Raw genomic sequence first — 26,951 nt, 5'->3', positions numbered from 1 at the left:
GGCTTGTCTTTTGCTATAACGACATTTCATAGAATTAAATCATGATTGTGTTGGCTACATCCACAGCTGATTCCATTTGTAATTAGCCAAGAGGAGTGTTCTAGTTTGCTAGCTGCCGGAATGCAATATACCAGAAACAGAATAGCTTTTAAAAAGGGGAATTTAATAAGTTGCTAGTTTATAGTTCTAAGGCTGAGAAAATATCCTAATTAAAGCAAGTCTATAGAAATGTCCCATCAAAGGCATCCAGGGAAAGATACCTTGGTTCAAGAAGGCTGATGAAGTTCAGGGTCTCTTGCTCTCAAGTGAGAAGGTGCATGGCGAACACAGTCAGGGTTTCTCTCTTGGCTGGAAAGGCACATAGTGAACATGGCATCATCTGCTAGCTTTCTCTTCTGGTTTCCTGTTTCATGAAGCTCCCCAGAAGGCGTTTTCCTTCTTTATCTCCAAAGATTGCTGGCTGGTGGACTCTGCTTCGTGATGCTACAACATTCTCTGCTCTCTCTGAATCTCTCATTCTCCAAAATGTTTTCTCTTTTATAGGACTTCAGAAACTAATCAAGATCTACCCAAATGGGCGGAGACCAGCCTCTACCTAATCCAGCTTAGCAACCACTCTTGATTAAATCACATCTCTAGGGAGATGATCTAATTACAGTTTCAAATACACAATGCTGAATAGGGATTAGAAGAAATGGGATTATGATTAAAATATGGCTTTTCTAGGGTACATACATCATTTCAAACCAGCACAGGGAGTGTTTTCTTTAATAAGTGATGCTTATCTAATCACTGGAAGCCTTTTAAGGAGAATTCAGAAAACACAGGCTCTCTTCCTGCTTTTGCTGGTGAGTCTCTCCTGTGGAGTTCATACAGACCCTCCATCTGAATCGTCAGCTTCACAGCCTGCCCTACAGATTCTGAACTCTATGTTCCCACAGTTATGTGGGACACTTTTATAAATTTTATATTTGTGAATATTACCTGTTGATTCTATTTCTCTAGAGAACCCTAACTAATACAATAATATTGAACAAAATAGAATTTAAATGTAAAGACATCATAAGAGACAAAGAAGGACATTATACACTAACCAAAGGGTCAATTCACAATCATAAATGTTTATGCTCCCAATCAGGGAGCTCCAAATTACCTGTGACAGACACTGGCAAAACTGAACGGAGAGATAGATGTTTCAACAATAATAGTAGGAGACTTCAATACACCACTCTCCTCTATAGACAGAACAACCATACAGAAGATCAAGAAGGAAACAGAGAAGTTAAATAACTTGATAAGTGAATTATACCTAACAGACATATATAGGTCATTGTACCCCAAAGCATAAGGTTATACATTCTTCTCTAGTGTTCATGTAACATTCTCCAGGATAGATCATATGCTGGGACACAAAACAGGTCTTTATAAATTTGAAAACATTAAAATTCAAAGCACTTTCTCTGATCACAATGGGATGAAGCTGGATCTCAATAAACACCAAAGAATGAGAACAACTACAAATATATGGAGATTAAATAACACACACTTAAACAAGCAGTGAGTCAAAGAAAAAATTGCTAGAAAAAGCAATAGCTATCTGGAGATTAATGAAAATGAGAATACAACATATCTGAACTTATAGAACACAGCAAAGGCTGCACTGAGAGGGAAATTTATTGTCTTAAATGCCTGTATTAAAAAACAAGTAAGAGCAATAATCAAGGACTTAACAGCAAACCTGGAGGAACTTGAGAAAGAACAGCAAATTAACCCAAGAGCAAATAGGAGAAGAGAAATAGCAAAGATTAAAGCATAGATAAATGAATGGAAGCACAAAAGAACAATAGAAAGAATCAAGAAAACCAAAAGTTGGTTCTTCAAGAAAATCAATAAAATTGATGGACCACTAGCAAAATGGGCAAAGAAAAAAAGAGAAAGGATGCAAATAAACAAAATCATAAATGATAAGGGGTGCATTACCACAGACCCTGAAGAAATAAGATAAATAATAAGAGGATACTATGAACAGCTATATGCCAACAAACTAGACAACTTAGATGAAATGGACAAATTTCTGTAGACACACAAACAAGCTACACTGATTCAGGAAGAAATAGAAGATCTCAGCAAACCAATCACAAGTAAAGAGATTCAATTAGTCATCAAAAATCTTCCTACAAAGAAAAGCCCAGGGCCAGATGGCCTCACAGGGGAATTTTATCAAACTTTCTAGAAAGACCTAATACCAATCCTGCTGAAACTTTTCAAAAAAATTGAGGAAAAAGGAACTCTACCTAACTCATTTTATATAGCAGATATAATTTTAATACCAAATCCGGGTAAAGATGCTATAATAAAGGAAAACTAAAGGCCAATCTCCCTAATGAACATAGATGCAAAAATTCTCAATAAAATATAACCAAATTGAATCCAACAGCACATTAAAAGAATTATACACCATGACCAAGTGGGGTTTAAACGAGGAATGCAAGGATGGTTCAACACAATAAAATCAATTAATGTAATACAACACATTACAAGTCAAAAGGAAAAAAATCACATAATCATCTTGATTGATGCTGAAAAAGCATTCGACAAAATTCTGCATCCTTTTCTGATGAAAACACTCCAAAAGATAGGAATCAAATGTAACTATCTCAATATGATAAAGGGAATATATGAAAAATCAATAGCCAGCATCATACTCAATGAAGAGAGACTGAAAGCCTCCCCCTAATATCAGGTACAAGACAAGGATGCCCAATGTCACTACTATTATTCAACATTGTGCTAGAAGTTCTAGCTAGAGAATCAGGCAGGACAAAGAAATAAAAGGCATCCAGATTGGAAAGGGAGAAGTAAAAGTCTAATTATTTGCAAATGATATGATACTATTCTTGGGGGATCCTGAGAAATACACATCAAAGTTACCTGAGCTAATAAATTCAGCAAGGTGGCTGAATATAAAACTAATGTGCAAAAAATCAGTAACATTTCTATACAGAAGCAATGGCCTAGCTGAGGAGACTGTTAAGGAAAAAAATACATTCAAAATAGCAACTAAAAGAATCAAATACTTAGGAATGAACTTAATGAGGGATGTAAAGGACTTGTACATGGAAAACTACATAGCATGGTTAAGAGAAATCAAAGGAGACCTAAATAGGTGAAATGACATTCCCTGCTCATGGACAGGAAGGCTAAATATAGTTAAGATGTCAATTCTCCCCACATTAATCTACAGATTCAACACAGTACCAATCAAAATTCCAACAACCTACTTTGAAGATTTGGAAAAGGTAATTCCAAATTCATCTGGAAGGGCAAGAGACCCTGAATAGCTAAAAGCATCCTAAAAAAGAAGAACAAAATGGGAGGATTATCACTCCCTGACTTTAAAACCTATTATAAAGCCACAGTGGTCAAAACAATATGGTACTGGCACAAAGACAGAAGTATCGGCCAATGGAATTGACTCAAGAGTGCAGAAATAGACCACCAAATATATGGTCAACTGATTTTTGACAAGGCCCCCAAATCCTCTAAATGGGGACAAAATAGGTTTTTCAATTATTAGGTATGGAAGAACAGGATATCAATAGCCAAAAGAATGAAAGAGGACCCCTATGTCACACCCTCCACAAAAATTAACTCAAACTGGATCAAACACCTAAATATAAGAACCAGCACCATAAAGCTTCTAGAAGAAAAGGTAGGGAAACATCTTCAAAACCTATTAATAAGAGGTAGCTTCCTAAACTTTACACCCAAAACACAGGCAACAAAAGAAAAAAATAGATAAATGGGAATTCCTCAAAATCAAATGCTTCTGCACCTCAAAAGACTTTTTCAGAAAGGTGAAGAGGCAGCCAATTAAATGGGAGAAAATATTTGGAAAACACATATAAGACACAGGTTTGATTTCCTGTATAACAAAGAAATCATACAACTAAACAAAAGGCCAAGCAATCCAATTATAAAATGGGCTAAAGATATGAATAGGTATTTTTCTGAAGAGCATATACAGATGGCTCAAAAGCACATAAAGAGATGCTCATTTTCTGAAAAATCCACAGCAAAACTACTAGAGCTAATAAACGAGTACAGCAAAGTGGCAGGTTACAAGATCAACATTCAAAAATCTGTATTGTTTCTATACACTAGCAATGAACAAGCTGAGGGGGAAATCAAGAAACGAATTCCATTTACAATTGCAACTAAAAGAATAAAATACTTAGGAATAAATTTAACTAAAGAGACAAAAGACCTATACAAAGAAAACTACAAAAAACTGTTAAAAAAAATCACAGAAGACCTAAATAGATGGAAGGGCATACCGTGTTCATGAACTGGAAGACTAAATACAGTTAAGATGTCAATTCTACCTAAATTAATTTACAGATTCAACGCAATACGAATCAAAATCCCAACAACTTACTTTTCAGAAATAGAAAAACCAATAAGCAAATTTATCTGGAAGGGCAAGGTGCCCCGAATTGCTAAAAGTATCTTGAGGAAAAAAAATGAAGCTGGAGGTCTCACGCTGTCTGACTTTAAGGCATATTATGAAGCCACAGTGGTCAAAACAGCATGGTACTGGCATAAAGATAGATATATTGACCAATGGAATCGAATAGAGTGCTGAGATATAGACCCTCTCATCTATGGACATTTGATCTTTGATAAGGCAGTCAAGCCAACTCATTTGGGACAGAACAGTCTCTTCAATAAATGGTGCCTAGAGAACTGGATATCTATATGCAAAAGAATGAAAGAGGACCCATATCTCACACCCTATACAAAAGTTAAATCAAAATGGATCAAAGAGCTAAACATTAGGTCTAAGACCATAAAGCAGTTAGAGGAAAATGTAGGGAGATATCTTATGAAACTTACAATTGGAGGTGGTTTTATGGACCTTACATCTAAAGCAAGAGCACTGAAGAAAGAAAGAAAGAAATGGTAGCTCCTCAAAATTAAACACTTTTGTGCATCAAAGAACTTCATCAAGAAAGTAAAAAGACAGCCTACACAACGGGAGACAATATTTGGAAACGACATATCAGATAAAGGTCTAGTTTCCAGAATTTATAAAGAGATTGTTCAACTCAACAACAAAAAGACAGCCAATCCAATTACAAAATGGGAAAAAGACTTGAACGGACACCTACCAGAAGAGGAAATACAAATGGCCAAAAGGCACATGAAGAGATGCTCAATGTCCCTGGCCATTAGAGAAATGCAAATCAAAACCACAATGAGATATCATCTCACACCCACCAGAATGGCCATTATCAACAAAACAGAAAATGACAAGTGCTGGAGAGGATGCGGAGAAAGAGGCACACTTATTCACTGTTGGTGGGAATGTCAAATGGTGCAACCACTGTGGAAGGCAGTTTGGCGGTTCCTCAAAAAGCTGAATATAGAATTGCCATATGACCCAGCAATACCATTGCTAGGTATCTACACAGAGGACATGAGGGCAAAGACACAAACGGACATTTGCACACCAATGTTCATAGCAGCATTATTTACAATTGCAAAGAGATAGAAACAGCCAAAATGTCCATCAACAGTTGAGTGGCTAAACAAACTGTGGTATATACATACGATGGAATATTATGCAGCTCTAAGACAGAATAAACTTATGAAGTATGTAACAACATGGATGGACCTTGAGAACATTATGCTGAGTGAGACTAGCCAAAAACCAAAGGACAAATAGTGTATGGTCTCACTGATATGAACTGACATTAGTGAATAAACTTGGAATATGTCGTTGGTAACAGAGACCATCAGGAGATAGAAATAGGGTAAGATAGTGGGTAATTGGAGATGAAGGGATACAGACTGTGCAACAGGACTGATACAAAAACTCAGAAATGAACAGCACAATACTACCTAATTGTAATGTAATTATGTTAAAACACTGAATGAAGCTGCATGTGGGAATGATAGAGGGAGGAGGGCTGGGGACATAAATGAAATTAGAAAGAAAGATAAATGTTAAAGATCAAGATGGTATAATCTAGGAATGCCTAGAGTGTATAATAATAGTGAAATGTACAATGTGCAAATTTTAAAAATGTTTTGGCATGAGGAAGAACAAAGGAGTGTCATTATTGCAGGATGCTGAAAATAGATGATAATTAATACTTTAAAATGTCACCTTATGTGTGAGACTAAAGCAAAAAATATTTATTTGTTACAAAATTTAGATTTTGACTAGAGCATTTCCTAATATAACTCATGTAGATAGTTTGAATGAATGTCATAAGTACTTGGAATCTCAGGTAGGACATGAGATTTTGTTGGTTTGTCCAGAGTGATCCCCCGATGAATCCCAGAATGATTTGTTCAGTGACTGGAAAAGTATTTGCAATCCCCCTTCGGGGAATGGAGAGTGGGGAGAAATTCAACTTCCCCAAGTTGAATTCTTGATATTCTCACAAGCAGTGTGGACAACCAAAGCTATAGGCAGAGCCCCCAGTCTTGGGGTTTGTTCACATGAAACTTAACCCCACACAGGATAGGTCAAGTCTACTTAAAATTTAGGACTAAGAGTCACCCCCAAGAGAGCCTCTTTTATTGCTCAGATATGGCCCCTCTCTCCGGCCAACACGACGAGCAGTCTCACCACCCTCCCCCTCTCTGCGTGGGACATGACTCCCAGGGGTGTGGACCTTCCTGGCAACGTGGGACAGAGATCCTGGAATGAGCTGAGACTCAGCATCAAGGGACTGAGAAAAACCCTAGAATAGCTGAGAATTAACATCAAGGGATTGAGAGAAACTTCTCGACCAAAAGGGGGAAGAGTAAAATGAGACAAAGTGTCAATGGCTGAGAGAATTCAAACAGAGTTGAGAGGTTTTCCTGGAGGTTATTCTTACGCATTAAGTAGATATCACCTTGTTGTTCAAGATGTAGTGAAGAGGCTGGAGGGAACTGCCTGAAAAGGTAGTGCTGTGTTCCAGTAGCCATGTTTCTTGATGATGATTGAACAATGATAGAGCTTTCACAATGAGACTCTGTGAATGTGAAAACCTTATGTCTGATGCTCCTTTTAGCTACTATATCAACAGAAGAGTAGAACATATGGAATAAAAATAAATAATAGGGGGAACAAATGTTAAAATAAATTCAGTTTGAAATAGTGGTAAATGAAAGCGAGGGGTAAGGGGTATGGTATGTATAGTCTCTTTTTTCTCTATTATCATTTTATTTCTTTTTCTGTTGTCTTTTTATTTCTTTTTCTAAATCGATGCAAATGTACTAAGAAATGATGAATGTGCAACTATGTGATGATATTAAGAATTACTGATTGTATATGTAGAATGAAATGATATCTAAATGTTTTGTTAATTTTTTTAATCAATAAAAAAATTTTAAAAAAGAGAGATGCTCATTTTCACTGGCTATAAAGGAAATGCAGATCAAGTCTACAATAAGATACCACCTACACCTACAAAAATGGCTGCTATTAAATAAACAGGAAACTATAAACGTTGGGGAGGATGTGGAGAAACTGGGACATTTATGCACTGCTGGTGGGAATGTATAATGGTGCAGCCACTATGGAAGACTGTTTGGTGGTTCCTTGGGAAAGTAAATATCGAGTTGCCCTATTGCCCAGCAATAGCGCTTCTTGCTATATACCCAGAAGAGCTGAAAGCAATGACACAAACTGACATTTGCACAGCAATGTTCATAGCAGCATTATTCACAATCACCAAAAGATGGAAACAAATCAAATGCCCATTAACAGACTAGTGGATCAACAAAATGTGGTATATACATAAGATGGAATATTATGCAGCAGTAAGACAAAATGACATCCTGAAGCAGGTGACAAGATGGATGAGCCTTGAAGACATAATGCTGAGTGAAATTAGCCAGACACAAAAGGACAGTTACTGTATGATTCCACTTTTATGACCAGCATAAAGGTATAATCAGAGGCTTATAATACAGGATATAGGGGACTTTGAGATACATAGAAGCTAGAGATGGGTGAACCATTAGCTAATGAGGTTGAACTCCAATGTAAGGGAACAGATAGGAGTGAAGGTTGTTCTCTAGTGGGTCTAGAAGTAGTATTACCATATTGAAGATGAACAAGATTGAAAGGGATTGTATAGACTTATATGTCCCACTGACTCACACTAGAAATATGAATGAGTTCTTGTAAGAATTACTTCAAAGATATGATTCTTATGTAAAGAGTGTTTAAGTCCAGGGTACAGGGGGAAAACTGTTATTGCATACAATGAGTTATGTTCAAAAGGAAACCATCAGCACTACCACAACAACAACAGAGGTAAATAATGGGGGCAGGGACAAGAATTAAGAGGAGGTTTACATTTCCTATTTGGTAAGTATGTGTTTATTGGTTTTCTTTGTCTTCGGAACAATGAAATTACCTAAAGCTGAGAATGTTGATGGACTGTAGATTTTGGGCCCTTTATATGATGCCTGATAAATATGCAGGTGGCTGAGGATGCACTGACAGAGAAGTAGATTGGTGAATGATGATGTATACTTATGAAGTTTATGCTGCTACAAAAGGAACAATGTCGTGAGGCATGCAACAATGTGAATGTGCATGTGGGAAAATTTGGTGAGACATAATAAACAAACAATGGTCACCTTTAGAAAATGCTTATAAGAAAACAGGGGCCTAAACTATATGATGATATTGTGAATTACTGATTATATATGTAGAACGGAATGATCATATGTTAAGAATGTTTGTGTCTGTTTGTCATTATATATATTTTTTAAATTAAAAAATTAATAAAAAAGATATTTTAAAAAACAAAAAAGAAAGATAACAGGGGCCTAGACTGGATGCTTTTAGAGCAGACACATTAAGTCCAGAGTGGTGATTATTTATTTCTTGATTTTGAGAGGCAGTTTTACATATATCACCTGACATTTAAAAATAAGAACAAAACTGAATTGGTTGGGGTCAAAGTAATTCAGAAAATAGGGGTAAGGAAGACAGTGTCTATATTTTAGAACCACACATACTCTTTGAGACCAATGGAAGAAAGGTTTATTTGATCTGGAACTGAAATTTTCTGTAGTGCATAATCTAATTCAATCTCTCTGTATAGTTCATTTGAACAACTGAAACTCAGGAAGCACAGAATAAGAAAGAGGCCCTTTAATCCTGTATAGATTACTGTAATGTCTGGAAATATCCTTGAGTATATTAGGCAGATAATCAAAAAGTATTGGCAAAGTCTCTTGAGGGAGGGGAAAAAGACTATGGAACTATTAAACCTTACCATCAGGGAATCCCCTGACACTGTGTCAAACCTTAGGGATACCGAAATCAATAGGCCATGCCTTCGATCATCAGTTTTACTCTTGTGAAGCTCATGTGGGTAGCGGAGAAGCTTAGACTACCTTTGACATGCCTAAGAGTTACTTCTGGAGGACCTCTGTTGTTGCTCAGATGTGGCCTCAGTCTCTCTAAGCCAAACTCTGCAAGTGAAATCATTGCCCTTCCCCCTACATGGGACATGACATCCAGGGTTTGTGAGAGTCTCTCTGGTGACATGGGAGAGGATTCCCAGGGATGTATCCAGACCTGGCACTGTGAGATCAACAATTCCATCCTGACCAAAAGGGTGAAAAGAAGTGTAATTAATAAAGTATCAGTGGCAGAGAGAGTTCAAATAGGGTCGAGAGGCTCCTCTGGAGGTTGTTCTAACGCAAGCTTCAGGTAGACCTTGCTACCTGTCATAAACCACCAACCCTCAATCCTAAAGAATACCTAGGGCAATATATAAGATTCCACAAAGGTTCCAGGCACTAGAGTAACTTTCCAGAAACCTACAACCTCCAGATGGGTCCCTGGTCCAGATAAGTCCTGAAACCTAGCCCAGCCTCTCCAGAACATCAGATAATTTCATTCCCCCTACCCCATATTAGTGACAGACCCTCCCAATATCAAAATTTAGAATTGCCATAGCCCAAACAACCCCAAAGAGAGATGTGGAAAGGTTAAAGGTGATGGTGGAATTATACAAAGAAGACAGGACTTAACAAATGAATATGAATGCTGAATCATTAAATTGGTATCTCTTTTAGCCTCCAGATTTTAGAGCAGCTAGAATTAAAAACCTAAAAATGTGAAATTGCAACCCATGTCAAAGTCTGAAATGTTCTCCAACTAATTGTGGTGCTGTGCTTTGAAATTTAGAGCATTTTTGTATATATGTTATTGCTCCAAAAAAGAGGGGGAAAAAGTTGATTGCGATGATAAAAATGCATTTAAGCCCTCTAGCCTCCTATATTCTGGAGTAGCTACAAGGAAAAATGCAAGAGGATTGTATGGTAGCCCATGACAAACTCTGGGATCTATCCTGTAACCGCTTTTTGAAGAGTCCTTTGAAAACTATTGCTTTTTTATTTCTTTGCTTTGTATGTATTTTATACTGTACAATAAAAAAAAAAAGCAAAAATAAATAAATAAATAAATATTGGGGTCAAATGCTAAAATAAATTGGATAGATGGAAATACTTGGTCAATGAGAGGGAGGGTAAGTTGTATGGTCTGCATGAGTTTTTTCTTATTCTAGAGTGATGCAAATGTTCTAAAATATTATCAGGGTGATGAATATACAACTGTGTGATGATATTGTGAGCCATTGTTTGTACACCATATATGGAATATATATGAGTGAAGATTTTCAATAAAAATATTAAAAAAAAGAGTGGTTTTGACTAAGAGTTTTGGTTTAGGATGATTAAAATATCCTAGAAATAGATGTGAATGTTACATATTGTCAATGTAGTTAATGTCAAAGAATTTTCCCCTTAAAATGGCTTTTGTGTTATGTATGTTTTATAACAATTAAAAAGTATTAAAAAAGGGAGGTGGGTTGGGAATAGGGAATAGGGAGGTAATACTTAAAAAAAAGAAAGTAAAAGAAATTTCATAGCTCTGGAAAATAAGAGATCTACGGCTAGAATTATACCTTACCTCAAAAATGAGCATCAAGGGCAGACAATCTGGGAGATATTGATGTAGATTCTATCAGTGATGGAAAAGGCTTATGCTGTTAGCAGCCTCCCTATACCTGGTGTCTGACCCTTGACCCTTCTTGGGATCTTAAACCAGAGAGGACAAGTGCTGAATGGAAACCTCAAGATTAAGCACTTGTCAAGTGCCTAATCTTAATTAATTAATTAATTAATTAATCTTAAGTCTCAAGATTAGTACCCAAGAGAATAAAGCAAGACTCTCAACACCATCTGGTAGTGTTGGGTGGAACCTGAGTGAAAGTGACAGTGATTCCTGTTACAGATTAGTCAGGACCAAGGCTATAGATGTGATGACCATATGTTCTTTTTTGTGCCTGCTTCTCAGACATCAAGACATCATAATCTTTCACTTTCAAAAGGGACCTAGTTTTTCTGATAGATACAACTATTTGACTTTTGGCTCCAGTCAAGATGGTGTAGTCCATTCCTCACCAGTCCTCCCTCTTATAACAAAAAAAAACCTTGGACATATCCTACAACAATAAACATAGGAAAAGCCCTGAATCATGGAAAGAAAAAGGTGAATTGGTTAGGGACCTCAGGACTTGAGAGAAAATGTGACAGTGAGTTCTCACATATCCCAAGTAGGGTTCTAGAGAAGCCCAAAAGCCTGAACCAATAGGTGCAGATAAAGAGCCTACTCCTATCACCAAATGACCAAGAATCAGCAAAACACAAACATTTTTGACAAGCCACACACCCTAAAAACAAAGAAAATGCTGCTTAAGTTATTATTAGGCCTGAACAAGGAGCTGAATATCCACCCCAGCTTCAGCGATAAGCCAGTGTGAGGGGGCAGGAATTGGTGCTCCACTTTGTAGGGGTGGTGTTGGCAGGGCCTATCTGGGAGCGAAACTTCCACCCACACAGCAACAGTGAGGTGGAATGATTCAGGGCAAGGCAGTGCTAGTGAGCCCTTTGCATCCCCTCCCACCTTGGGTATCAGCAAGACTAAGTAGGGCGCAGAACATTCCATCCCACCTGTCAGCTACCAGATGGGGCTGAGCCAGGGTGAAGAGAGGCGGAACCACTGAAGGCTCTATTTTGTTATGGGGTGGTGCTGAACAGTTCCTTCCAAGTGAACCTGTATACTACACTTCAACAGGGTGACTGCAGGCAAGGAGAAGTTATCAATAGTATCTAGGGTCACATAACATAATACCTAGTATCCAGTGAAAAATTACTTATTACACCAAGAACTCAAAAAAATTCAACATGATTGAGAAGATGATCAATAGATGACAACACTGAGATGACACAGTGGTGAAATCATCAAGGATTTTAATTTGTACGATTGCCCTAACTGTAAAAAAAAATGAGGATCAGCTTCAAGTCTCTACATAGGTTAAGCCTGCTTTCAAAATTAACTCCAAATATTTACATTTTTAATAGATATGGCTGAAAACAATTCACGCTGGCTTGAAGCTATTATGCATCCCAGAAAAGCCATGTCCTTTAATCCTCATTCAATATTGCTGGGTGGGACCTTTCTGACTGTTTCCATGGAGATGTGATCCACCCAATTGTGGGTGGTAACTTTTGATTAGATGGTTTCTATGGAGATGTGTTTCCACCCGTTCAAGGTAGGGTTGTTTACCAGAGCCTTTTAAGAGGGAACCATTTTGGAAAAAGCTAGAGCCCATGTAGCTAGAGACGTTTGGAAATGAAGAAGGAAAACACCCCCAGTGGGGGCTTCATGAAAGAAGAAGCCAGGAAAGAAAGCTAGCAGACATCACCATGTGCCCTCCTAGCTGAGAGAGAAACCTGATCTTCATCAGCCTTTCTTGAATGAAGGCAACCTCTGGTTGGTGCCTTAATTTGGACATTTTCATAGGCTTAGAACTGTAAACTTGCAGTTTTAAAATACCCCTTTTTAAAAGCCATTCTGTTTCTGGCATATTGCACTCCAGCAGCTTTTGAAAACTAGAACACAATTCAAACCTCTGAGTACTTTCTAAATTTCGTCACTTCTTTGGAGCAAATAATGTATTATTTTGATATTTCGGCAGTCAAAATTTGAAGAATATCTAAACTAATTCCATTTAACTAAGTCAAAGCATTTCAGACAATGAGATATTTAGATTGGCTTTCAAGTCACTTTCTGGTTTCGGTTTATACCCTAAGTAAGCATATCACGTGTCCATTTGTAGCCTGGGATTTAGTGACATTAAACAATTCACCCCAAAACTTATCTGCATTACATGAACTGATCAAACCATTGGGTTACTTACAGAAAAGATGAGATGGTGTGTGGGAGGCCTGATCAAATTCTAGGGTCAATAACACAAAGCAGAGAAGGCAGTTACTAAATAGGTCACATATTCAACCTAATACAATTCCTGTTCCAGAAATGCTGCCAAAGGCAATCCTATCTGAGACTAGTAATCTGAGAAACAAAGCCTGAGAGAATCCATTGTTAGCAGACTTGCCTTACAAGAATTTCTAAGGGGAATTCTTCAACTTTTTATGGCCCCAGTAGGACATAAAGCCATGATTGTTACTGGTTTGAATCTGTTATGTATGTACTCCAGAAAACACTATGCTCTTTTAAGTGTTGTTGGGGACAGACCTACTGAGGGGTGGGATCTTTTGATTAGGTTGTTCCCGTGGAGATGTGACCCAGTCCATTGAAGACGGTCTTAATCCCCTTGTTGGAGTCCTCTATGAGAGGAAAAAATACAGATGAAACTCAGAGAGCCCAGAGAAACTAAGAGAGAAATGCCCAGAGAGGTTTGCAGAGAACCATTTTGAAACCAGAACCAAGAAGGACCAACAAACATTGCCAAATACCTTTCCATGTGAGAGGAAGCCCAGATGCCAGCAGCCTATCCTCTGAGAAGGTATCTGCTCCTTGAGGTATTCATTTGGACAATTTCATGGGCTTAGAACTGTAAATTTAGAATGAAATAAATCCCCATAGAAAAAGTCAACCCATTTCTGGTATATTACATTTAGCAGCTTTAGCAAACTGAAAAAGTCAGTTTTATCTGAATCTGTACTTTAACTGGCTTGTCTTCCAGTAAGGAGGAAGATTCCATAAAAACGGAACCTGGGCTCTTTCTCCTTTTTTCCTACTCACTTATATCCTGGCTGACCCCATCCCCTTTTAAGCTCTCATCTTAACAGTTACCTCTATAAGCCTTCCCTGTAAATTCCTGCAGCACTTGTACTTTAATTTTATCATAGCAACCATTATATTGTACTATAATTGCTAGGAATTGTTCTCATTTCCCATTGGACCTTGCCTTGTTCAACTTTGTATTTCCAACATGCATTACACTGCTAATCACAGAGTAGGGAGTGTACACTGAATGGATGAATAAATAAATGCATTTGAGACTATAGTTTTATACACTTAAAAAGGTCTACACAGGATTTAGAGTACCTATATGATAGCACAGGTGCTTTCAGTCCTTATTAAGCAAAATAATTCCCTCGTTCCTATGAAAAACTATGTAAATGTCTAAGATGTAAGAGACTGAAGTGAATCTGCCCTGGAGGAGAAAGAGAGGCTAGCTGGGTAAGGGGTCTGAGGGGAACAGATGGACCTCATGAAGAGTCCCTAAAAATCCAAGGACTTCACAGAACTCAGTTTCAAAATCACAGCTTTATTACAGAAGGAAGAAATATAACCATTAAAAATGAATACAGGAAAGATATGTTGTGTATTTTCCACTTTTCATCTTCATTGTTGTTGTTTTCTTTTAATTATTACTTTGAGTGCCTCCTGACTTAGGACATATTCATTAAAAAACAGAACAAATGAAGAAAACTATCATAGGCAGGTACAAAAATTCCTAAAGTTACAAACCAGAATTCATCTCATTTTATTTTTTCTTCTACTCACCTTCCAAGGCAGGGAGAGAATACCCTAAATAAGACTAATTTGGATTAAGTTGGAAAATACTAAAGCCCTTTTGAAATCTTATTGTACATAAAGCCTTAAAAATAATACTTAAATGAGAACTGATCAGAAATCTGGAAAAAAGGAAAAAGAGAGAGTAGGACTATACTATGCGGCATAGTTTAAGGGGCTCTGAATATGGTGTATTTATCTATTACAAATATGGATTATAAAGAAGCCAGAGAAAAATGACTAAATACACTTAAAATGTGTGCTCAAATATCTAAAATTTTCTTGCTTTAAAATTTTAAAATCTCTGTGTCATAGAAAATCACTAAGAGAAACTGTGTCAAGAAATTCAACTTAGAGAATAGAGACACAGTCACATTTGCTTTTTTAAAGTAAATAGATAAAAGTAAAAGTTGGCAAACATCATCTTAGAATTTGGTTTAAACAGTAGCATTTCAATGACATAAATAGTTCATCATTAGCTTGTTTGATTTTGCAATCAAGTCATCGAAGTATAAGTTAAGAATGCACTCATATTCACAATGCCAAAGATTTAAGATGTCAATATTTGAGCTTGGCAGTTCCAAAAAACCAAAACATCCCTGGATAACCTAAAGAAAAATGAAACAAAACATAAATAATTTGATATTTCTCATTGCCATTCCATGGATGTGGCCTAGAAAGGAAAAAAATAAATGCTTTAGTCAAGCATGGAAAAAACCTCTATATCTAGAGAAAATGTAAAAAATGCACCTAAAATTAATATAAAGAATAATGCTCGTAAATTAAGAGGAAGCAACTAAAAATTTAAAAATACACACTCAAAATTATTGCCAAATTAATAGATTTTGTCAGAGATTTATCAATTGCAATTAAATTTTCTTTTCATTAACAGTTTCTTACCTATGCATGCATGGCCCTGAAACCTACCCAACATTAATCTTCCTTTGCTTCATGTAAAGGGCAATTTGACATATTAAAATTGAACCTTAATACATTAGAAAACTTTAGACACTCCTGTTTTGTAGATCATTTCTTTAAAAGTAAAACATAAAATCACTTGTACATTTTAGAGAAGGAAAATTTATGCATGTGGCATCATGTGATAATTTTCATGTTCAATAACTTTGAAATATAGCCCTATTATACCCAAAGTAGATAAGATCAGTTAATGATTTTTTAAAATTTGAAACAGAATCACCATTCCTAAATTACTATGACTAATTTTAATAGAGAAGCAAAAGACTTTTCTGTCAAATCTTAAGTCCTTCCAGGTACACAGAGTCCCAAAGTGCATCAACTATAGGGACTCAAAGATATTCAAACTTGTCAAAAATATAAGTGGTCAAAAGATAAATACTTGGGGCTGGCCACAGTGGCTCAGCAGGCAGAGTTCTCGCCTGCCATGCCAGAAACCCGGGTTCAATTCCCGGTGCTTGTCCATGCAAAAAAAAAAAAAAACAAAGATAAATACTTGAACCCAATTAAGTATTTTCAGATGTTAATGAACATCTGAGAACAGACAATATATGATTCAGGTTTCAAAGCAGTAAATATAAATATGTGCAAATGTGTCTTTATACTTAAATATGTAGAAACATGCTATATTCTATAACTATTGACACTGTTAATATTTATACACCAAAATAAATGAAATACACATAAACATCCTCAGTTTATACATAGGACACACCTAGGTGACAAAAGTCTAGCAGAAGCAGTGTACCTGACACACTACATATGATCAGTTGTACTGAAGAAAAATTTCCTACAAAATACTTAGAATAGATTTTACTGACAGTGAACATTCAGTTCAGTGCCTTCCCTGCACACAGCAAAAGGCATGTACTTTCTCCTGGGTAGCAGCAGTGCTTTCCCATGCAGGTATATAAACTACAGACTGAGTACACTGTTACATTTCACAGTTCAGAAAAGAGGTCACTGATTTCAAGAGCTGTACTAATTCCAAAGCAGAGAGGTAACGACTTTTCTTAGTCGAAAACACAGTATCACCACACATGCTGTTCATTTCCATAAATAAATGTACTGGAGTCATAATCAAAGGAGGGTGGTGGTCAGATTGGGAAGGAGAGAGGTGCTTTATAAAAATTACAATCCTAGGGCACAGCAGGTACATTTCTACTGTAGCCAGAAGGGAGACTCTATAAAGACAATAAAATAACTATTTTATATAAAACTCTCTTAACAGATTCTCTTTTAAAAAAAAATTTCTTTTTAAATGATGCTTACTTTCTAAACGTTTGCTAGTATCTTGAGATCAGGTCATATCCCAATTTTGTATTTATCATCCATAATAAAGCATATGAACTTTTATATTTCACTAAACTATCAGGGAATAATTCTAACCTTACACAAAATCTACCACAGGACAGAAAGAGTAGGGGCACTTCAATTAAACCTGTGTGGCAAGAATAAATCTGATACGATAATGAGCCAAGTGGAAGAAAGGGACTGTCCCATTCATTTAGAGATGCAAAATTCCTAACAAAATAATATCAAATTGCATCCAGCAATGTATAAAAATTGTGTTAGTTCAGTAGAACAAATTTCCTTGGTTTTAAAAAATCATTTAATGTAATCCTCCCCAGAAACAGATGGAAGGGAGAAAATCCACAAGATCATCTACACAGAGACAGAAAAACATTTGAGAAAAGTTAGCATTTAATTACTTTTGAAAGGGTCAAAACATGAGGACATGTTAAAAGGACAGAATCCAATTTGAAGATGCTGGCCAAATTTGGAATAACTCATGCACCAAAATAAACAATGAAAAAAATGCATTATACCGAAATAAAATGAAATTAAGACATGAGTCCCTATAGAGAGAGAGATAGATGAGGGACAGATAGAATATTTGATGAGGAATGGGATATTTACATAGTCTCAATGTATCTCCCCATAAAATAATCAGTTACACAATAGAAGAGTAACTCCACCATGGAGAAAATACCATTTCAAATGAAGGGACCAGTTAAAATCAATAAAAGGAACAAAACAGAAATCACATTCACTTCACAGGAGGCAATGGAAAGATTGTGAATTATTTTTTTGAAATTTCTGCCAAAGACGTACAGCTTGAATTTGATCATGTGGAAGTGTCACAAACAAAAGCTGATGGTCATTCTACAAAATAAATGGTCTGTCACATTCAAAAATGTCAAGGTTTTGAAAGTCAAGGAACAACTAAGTGCTTCTAGGTTGAAGGAAACAAAAGAATGATGATAAGCAATACAATCTGATTCTGAACTTGTTCTTTTTGCTATAAAGGGCATTTTTTGAGCTAATGAAATTTGAAGGTTTGAGGACTAAGATGATAGTATTGTATCAATGTTAATTTCCTGATTTTGATGGTTGTATTGCAGTTATGTAGGAGAATATCCTTGTTTATCGGAAATATAAGCTATTTAGGAGTTAGGATCAACAGATGAGCAATTTACTCTAAAGTCCTTAAGAAAAAAAAAGCTTTTTGTTCTATACTTCCAAATTTGCTACAAATTTTAGATTTTTTTTCAAAATAAATGAGGTAAAAAAAAACAAACCCTCTTCACAAACTAGGAATAAAAGGGAATCTTTTTTTTTCACTTTTAAATAGTTTTATTTACACATCATACAATCCAGCCTAAGTGTATAGACATGCCTTCGCCACCATACTCTATCTGAAAACATTTCCTTTTCTTCCACAAAGAATCCATACCCCTTTCCCAATCCCTCTGCCTGGTGACATTTAGTTTTGGAATAATACCTTCTATTTTCAACACCTGGCAATACTGACATTCCTTTGCTCTTCCTCATGCAAAAACATTTTTAAATTTGTACATCTAATCATCATCACTGTATACTCTAGGGATTCCTAAATTATACCATCTCAGTCTTTATCCTCTATCTTCTTTCTGGTTTCAAATGTGTCCCCAGCCTTTCTCCCTCTATCATGCTCATATTCAGCTTCATTCAGTGTACTTACATTATCACGCTACAATCAGGCAGTACTGTGCTATCAATTTCTGAATTTTTACAATCAGTCCTGTTATACAATATGTATTCCTTCAGCATCAATTACCCAATCTCTACCCCATTTCTATCTCCTGATAACTGTGTTTTTAACTGAAATTCTCCAAGTTCACTCATTAATGTTAGTTCATATCAGCGAGACCATACAGCATTTGTCCTTTTGTTTTTGGCTAATTTTGCTCAAAGAAAACATCTATAGCAACGAACACTAGAAGGATTCTCTTTAAAAGCCCAATGCTCATTATTGCTATTTATAAATGTCCTTTCTAGAGGTCCTAGACAAGACATTAAGTTGACCAGAGATTATCATTATTCAGAGATTAAATGAATATCTAACCCCACAAAGCATCTACAGATAAATTCTTCGAATAGGAGAGCTTAATAAAGTTGCTGGAATTAGACAAGTATACAAGCAGAGGGCGTTTCATGAAGTTTCTTCTTTTCATCAAGACACTGTAAAGAGAGTGAAAAGCAAATCACAACCTGGGATAATATATTTATAATAACAAAAGCAAGCATGAACTGGGATAACATATTTATGATACTAACAAACATCAGTATTCAGTATTTTTATGAAGAATTAGAACTCATTTTTAAAAGACAACAGAGGAGAAAAAGACATGAAAAAGCATGTCACAAAAAAGGAAACATGAAGTGCCCACAAACATAACAAAATGCACTCAGATTTACTGAGAATCAGAGAAATGCAAATTAAGGTCATCAGATACCATTTAACACTTACCAGACTGATAAAATGAAAAAAAATGTAAAAAAAAATTTTAAAGGATGTAGAATAACAAAGTATTATACATTGCTGTTTGTTGTGGTTCTATCATTTTTGGGAAAACAATTGGTATTAAATTATGATGCTGAACAATGCAACTTTCATTACCCAGCAATTCTATTACTTGGGAATTACCCACCAAAACCAAAAACCCAAAAGCCCTGAAGCTATGGGTACGAATCCTCTGTTACTTCTGAGTTCCTCTTTCTTTGCTATTCAGGTGTCTGTGGACCCCGGGATTTTCAGTTACATGACAAGTGAGATGCTTCTAGCTCCTGGGGCTGCTGACGTTTGAGGCCAGGATATGACTGGGACATTTTGCTGGCGTACCCCTAACCACCAGCCTTTTCTTTGGAGCCGTGAAGTGCTGCAGAGAAACCTCAAAACAGGGTTCTGCCCCCCCACCCCCACCCCCACCTCCGTGGGGTGAGTATCTGAGCCCCTCTTTGGGAGCTCACTTCCCAGTCGCTGTTAGGACAGAGGGCCGTGCCTGCCAGCAGCACAAGAAGGAAGCTGCTAAGTCTAGGGTCTCCTCCTTTTCCAGTTGCATTCTCATGTACGATGCTTCAGCCACTGGCCTCCAAGCTCCAGTCTTCCAAGGCAGTGAGCACTGTCCACCTAGCTCCAGCATCACACGCGTCCCACCTTTTTGCCCTCATGGGTTTTTGCTTTTATAAAAACCTTTTCCTATCATATTAGAGGAGTCTCAGGAGGAAAAAGAGATAACTCTGCTATATTTAACAAGAGGTTTCGTATATTATAAACTTTGCCAGGGTTGGAAAGAGACTTGCCCAACTGGGGAAGCCACTCTGTTGAGGTTTACTGGACCAACAATCTTAGGTGTTTGAGCTTACAGGTTGGTTTCTCCTGGATTGGAAAATTAAATTTCAAAGTTGGGATTGGGTCCACCACAAGGTAATTGCCCTGAGAAGCTTTCCCCAAACCACGGATGGTCAGCCAACCTGAACCTTTTAAAGACAGGGACAAAGGGGACTCTGCTTTCAGACCCTTCACGACAGATTGGCTTCACACGCCCCATCAACTGGATTAAAGTTCTACCTACCGTGTATCATCAAATCTAGGATGCCATCAGTTTTAAGCAACACCATTGTTTCCTGAGTCGCTAGGAAAGAGAAAATGCTGCAAATTCAGCAGGAATACACCATTCACTTAGATACGCTGAGTTTTTAGAGATGTTAAATGCAAAGAAAATGCACCTCAAAATAGAAAGAATATGGCGGTTCATTTTTTCTCACCTTGATAGTTTAGGGAGATGGGCATCTGTAGCTTCTTCTGCCGGGGAAGAAAACCGTTAGGGTTCTTCTCTGCCCACTGGTACGAGTGAGTGGAGGACACCGGAAGCAAGTTACTTCTTCACGTCGCCCGTAGGAAAGCCTATTATCGCGAGAGTTCCGTGCTCCCGGGAGCTTCCGCCATTGCCCAGATCGAGTGAGTTCTTAAACGGAGCAGCAACAGCCTGGGATTTGGAAGCTGACAGCTATGGGTGTAAGATGGCGGCTGCGGCGGCTATAGCTTTCTAAGTGAATCCGCCATTCCTGTGGGCCGCCTCTGGGCTGGAGGAGACGTCCTGGCTTGGCCTGGGGTACGGAGGGCCTCCCAGAGGTGTGGGGGCCGCAACCCGGGACCGTGTGAACCTGCGCTGCCCTTCGTCTCGGAGTAGTGGGGCGTGTGCTGGCAGCATCCGCCTACGGATACCAGGTAAAAGTTTTAAATTGTTATTTTCTTTTCAATCAGTGAGAACCAGTTTGTACAGATTTTGCTATTCTAATAATGCGTTCATATTTCAAAAATATAGTGTGTATTGAGAAAATTATGAGCCATCGCTCATATTTTAGGTGACTGAAAGTATTTTATAGGTATGTTGGATTGCTGGTTCAATTCTTCCTTATGGTTTTTACCAATTTGCATAGTTTTCTAATTTATAAAAACTTCCCAAAGGAGAGTTGACCCTTCTTTTGAAAGCATGGGAGGGTTAACAGGTCTTAATAAATCCCACTTGAAACTTATGTCAGACAAAATTCTGTGTACTTAGAATATACTAACTCTTTATTTCTCACAAAATATTACATAGGAGATAGTCATAATTATTATTCACGTTGGTAGATGAGAAATCTTAGGCAAAGCAATATGACAAATCGTGTCAATAAAATTTGCCACTCATTGTCATTTTCAGCAAGTCTCAGGATCAGTGGTTATAAGCTGAAAGGTAGTAGGCAGGTCCTGTTATTGTGCCCACTTCACGGAATGGAAAGTGAGGGCATAGAAAGACCCCAAAACTTTCACCTATGCATTCACACTTTCTCTTATAGCTTTCCTTCTGGTGACATTCATTACCCTAGTCTTCCTTTTTCAACTATACTCACACTCTGCTTTGTTAATTACATTTACAGTATTGTGCTACCATCACACAGTATTGTGCTATTCATTTCCAAAACTTTACACTCAACCTTATTAAATATTCAGTACTCCTTAGCCATCAGTTGTCCAATTTCTACCCCCTTTCGGTCTCCTGAAAGTCTATACTCTTGAAATTAACTCCCAGAGTTTGCTCATTATATTTAGCTCATATTAGTGAGATCATAAAATGTCCTTTCCTTTTTGGCTTATTTCTCTCAACATAATGTCATCACTGTTCATCCACATTGTTGCATGCCTGATGACTTCATTACTTCTTACCACAGCATAATGGTCCATCTTTTTGATATACCACAATTTGTTTATCCACTCATCAATTGACGGACATTTGGGCTATTTCCATCTATTGGCAATTGTGAATAATGCCACTACTAACGTCAGTGTGCAAATGTTTATTCATGTCCCTACTTTCAGTTCTTCCGAGTGTGTATTGAGTAATGGGATTGCCAGATGATATGACAATTTATGCTTAGCTTTCTGAGGAATGACAAAACTGCCTTCCAGAATGGCTGCACCATTTTACTTTCCTACCAACAGTGAATAAGTGTATCTGTTTTTCCACATGCTTTACAGCAGTTTTACTTTTTTTGTTTTTTTGCTAATGGCTATTCCAGTGCATGTGAAATGGTATTTTACTGCAATTTTGATATGCATTTTCCTGACAGTTAATGAAGTTGAGCATCTTTTCATATGCTTTCTAACCATTTATATTTCCTCTTTGGTAAAGTGTCTATGGCTTTTGCCCATTTTATCTGTGCACATTTTGAGATACATTCATATACTATATAATCCATCCGAAGTATATAATCAGTGTCTCACAGTAGCATAACCTAGTTGAGCAATCATCATCATGTTCAATTTTCAACCATTTTCTTTGCTCCAAAATAAAAAATAATAGATTGACATAACAAAGAAAACCATTTGTATTTCCTCTTTGGAAAAGTGTCTATCCATGTCTTTTGCCCATTTTTAAATTGGGTTGTTTGTCTTTTTGTGGTTGAGTTGTAGGATTTCTTTATATATTCTGGATATTAAACCCTTATCAGATAGGTAGTTTCCAAATATTTTCTTCCATTGAACAGGCTTCCTTTTTACTTTCTTGACAGAGTCCGTTGATGCACAAAAGTATTCAATTTTGAGGAGATCCCATTTATCTGCTTTTTTATTTCATTGCTTTTGCTTTGGGTATAAGGTCCCAGATACCATCTCCTACTACAAGATCTTTAATAAATTTCCCTACATTTTCCTCTGAGTTTTATGGTCCTAGCTCTAATGTTTTAGGTTTTTGATCCATGTTAATTTCTGTATTACATATGAGATAGGGATTCTCTTTCATTTCTTTCTCCCAAGTCATTTGTTGAAGAGCCTGTTCTATCACAGTTGGGTAGACTTGACCACTTAATCAGAAATCAGTTGGCCTGAGATACAGGGGTGTTTTTTTAATTGAATTTGAATTAAATTCCATTAGCCAGTATATCTAACCTTAGGACAGTATCATGCTGTTTTGATCACTGTAGCTTGATAATATGCTGTAAAGTCAGGAAATCTGAGACCCCCCCCCCCCCCATTCATTTTTCTTTCTCAAGATGTTTTTTTTTAACATGGGCAGGCACCAGGAATCGAACCCGGGTCCTCTGGCATCGCAGGCAAGCATTCCTGCCTGCTGACCCTTCCAAATAAGTTTGATTATTGGTTTTTCTGTATCTGCAAAGTAAGCTATCGGAATTTTGTTTGATTTTGAGTTGAATCTGTACATGAATTTGAGTAGAATTGACATCTTAATGACATCTAGGCTTCCCACTCCATTAACATGGAACAGCTTTACATTTATTTAAATCTTTGATTTTTTTTGGCATAGTTTTCCAATTTGATGTGTACAAGTCCTTGACATCCTTGGTTAAGTTTATTCCTAGATATTTGGTTCTTTTAGTTGCTTTTTAATTGAAATTATTTTCTTGATTACCTCCTTGGATAGTTCATTACTACTGTATAGGAACACCATTGATTTTTGCATGTTGATCTGATATCCTACCACTTTGCTGAAATTGTTTTATTTTTTATGTTTTCATTTTATTTAGGAGTTCAGGGCACTTCTGCATATTCCCCACAGATAAATAGGTTGAAAAATACAAACTGTGTACCTCCTTGCTCCGTGGCGGAACCCTTCCCCCTACCGATACACCGCAGACCCACATCCCGAGAACCTGACCTCTCCCCTGCAAAAAAAGTGCCAGGAATAGTGGTAAGTAAACAAGTAATTTTATTTCTTTTTATATATATATATGTACACATACATTTTTTTCCCTTAACTATGAATGGTCAATGTTAAAAATATGAAACATACAGAAACTGTTGCTTGTAAAATCATTTGCAAGCTCTAACTGTATGAATCAACAGCCATTTCATTGCTATATATGGGTACTGATTTTCTTCCTGGGCCATATGTTTTGAAGTTTGTCTCATTACCAGAGTCTTTATATTTAAAGTCTACTTTATTTGATATTAATATAGCTACTTCTGCTTTCTTTGGGTTACAGCTTGCGAAGAACATCTTTTTCCATCCTTTCATTTGTATCCTTGGATCTAAGATATGTCTCTTGCAGGAGCAAATAGATGGATCATATTTTTTACTCTATTTTATTGACCTGTGTCTTTTAGTTCATGAATTTAGTCCATTCAACATTCAGAATTGTTACTGTAAAGGGAGTTCTAGAATCTACCATCTTATCCTTAAGTTTGTATTTTTCAGATCTATATATTATTTTCTCTCTGTTTCTTTTAATCTTTTAATCTTTTTCAGGCAATTCCAGTGGAGTTGCTGTTACTCTTTAATTCTGTCCTGTTCCTCCAGACCTCCCTCTGCTATTTTTTTTATTTTCAACCAACAGAACTCCCTTTAGTATTTCCTGTAGGGCAGTTACCTTGTTGGCAGATTCTTTCAGCCTTTGTTTGTTAGTGACGATTTTACTGTCTCCCTAAATTTTGAAGGGCAGTTTGACAAGCTAAAGGATTCTTGGCTGTAAGTCATTCTCATTCAGAATATATCATAACACTGCCTTCTCACCTCCATGGTAGCTGTTGAGTAGTCTGAGCTCAGTCTTATGTGGTTTGCCGTTGTATGTAGTGAATCACTTTTCTTTTGTTACTTTCATGACTTTTTGCCTCTCTTCAGTATTTGTAGACCTATTTGGATTTATTCTGTTTGCAGTTCATTGGACTTCTTTGATTTGCATATTTATGTCTTTTATAAGGGTTGGAAAATTTTCCTCCATTATCTCTTCAACAAGCCTTTCTACCACCTTACTCCTCTCTTCTCCTTCTGGGACACACTTGATTGTAATATATGTGTGCTTCATGTTATCTATTGTTTCCCTGAGGTCTAGTTTCATTTTTGCCATCTTGCCATTTGTTCTTTTTTACATTTATTTTAGTTTGCTGAAGCTGCCGGAACGCGATATACCAGAAATGGAATGGCTTTTATAAAGGGGATTTATTAAGTTACAAGTTTACAGCTCTAAGACCTTAAAAATGTCCCAACTATTGCATCCGGAGAAGATAGCTTGACTCCAGAAAGACTGATGGTATCCGGAACATTTCTGTCTGCTGGGAAGTCACATGGCTGACATCTGCTGTCCTGTGACTTCTGGTTTCAAACAGCTTCCAGGTCTTGATTCCAGTAGATTTTCACTTAGCTTCTCCAGGGCAAAAGTTTGGTTCTGGCTTGCTTAGCATCTCATGGGAAGGCATGCGGCAACATCTGCTAGACTCTGCATCTACAAAGTTCTGTGTCTGAGTGTCTGCTCTCTGTCAGCACTCCATACATCTCCAAATGTTTGCATCTAAGCTGGCTATGAACTCTTTCTCCATGAGTTTTTTTAAGGACTCTAGTAAACTAATCAAGAGTCACCTTGAATGGATGGAGTCACATCTCCATCTAATCAAATATTTTCACCTAATGGTTGGGAGTGTCACAAATCCATGGAAGCAATCTAGTCAAAGGTTCAACTGTAAACAATAGGACTGCCCCCACAAGATTGGATTAAGAAAAAGAACATGGTGTTTCTGGGGTACATAACATCTTCAAGCCAGCACAGCCTTTAAGGTCCAGTTGTCCTATCTTCTAATTTGCTTATTCTTTCTTTTGCTTCTTCAAATCTGCTGTTGTATACCTCTAGTATACTTTTAATTTAGTCTATAGTATCTTTCATTTCAATGAGATACACTATTTTCTATTTATTCTTTCAAATTCTTCTTTATGCTCTTTCAGTGTCTTCTTAATATATTTTATATCTTTTTGAGCACCTTGATTAGTTGTTGTAAATTCTGTGTCCCATCTAGTGATTTAATTTGGTCATTTGTCTGGGCCATGTCTGCCTGAGTCTTAACATACTTTATGATTTTCTGTTGCAGACAGGCAATTGATTGTATTAATAAGGTTAACACGTTAATTTCTGTCTGAGGTATATATACTTGGATTTGCATTGAAGGTTCTCTTTTGAACTTGGTTTGTCAGTGCTTCCCCACAAAACAAAACCCTGGATCTTATGGGGGGGATTACAGTTCTACTTGATGCTCTATTGAGAGGTAGGTGGATAGGCAATTTGTCAAACTGTACTCTCTGTTTTTTCCCCCAGCAGATGGCACTCTTGAGCCACCTCTTCTCAGGTGTACCTCTCTTGGGCTGCAGGTGCTGGCTGAGCTGAATGGACACCCAGTGTAATTCCAACCAGGACCCTCTGCTTGTATTCCCAATGGGCCTGACTGGTTCCTAGACTCCCAGTTGGGATGAGT

At 37.0% G+C, this 26,951-nt stretch overlaps 1 protein-coding gene and 1 long non-coding RNA gene across 2 annotated transcripts in view; one reads left to right on the top strand and one right to left on the bottom strand.

Annotated features, from left to right (window-relative positions):
* Positions 1-14,656: 14,656 nt before the first annotated feature.
* Positions 14,657-21,114, bottom strand: LOC143653613 (uncharacterized). Its single transcript, XR_013161398.1, has 3 exons — positions 20,981-21,114; positions 20,788-20,847; positions 14,657-19,393 (listed from the first exon to the last, which is right to left on the bottom strand). It is a non-coding gene; the product is annotated as an uncharacterized LOC143653613 (long non-coding RNA).
* Positions 21,115-21,124: 10 nt separating this feature from the next.
* LOC143653610 (uncharacterized) overlaps positions 21,125-26,951 on the top strand; it is a 72,329-nt gene continuing 66,502 nt past the window's right edge. The window contains exons 1-2 of the mRNA XM_077124756.1: positions 21,125-21,443; positions 24,239-24,402. The gene's annotated coding sequence lies outside the window, so the exon portion shown is untranslated. The remainder of the gene's footprint in view (positions 21,444-24,238; positions 24,403-26,951) is intronic.

Source organism: Tamandua tetradactyla, chromosome 13 (genome assembly GCF_023851605.1).
Source record: "Tamandua tetradactyla isolate mTamTet1 chromosome 13, mTamTet1.pri, whole genome shotgun sequence".
Lineage (NCBI taxonomy): Eukaryota > Metazoa > Chordata > Mammalia > Pilosa > Myrmecophagidae > Tamandua > Tamandua tetradactyla.
The sequence above is the reverse complement of the archived record's forward strand: the minus strand, read 5'-3'. Positions and strand labels throughout refer to the sequence as shown.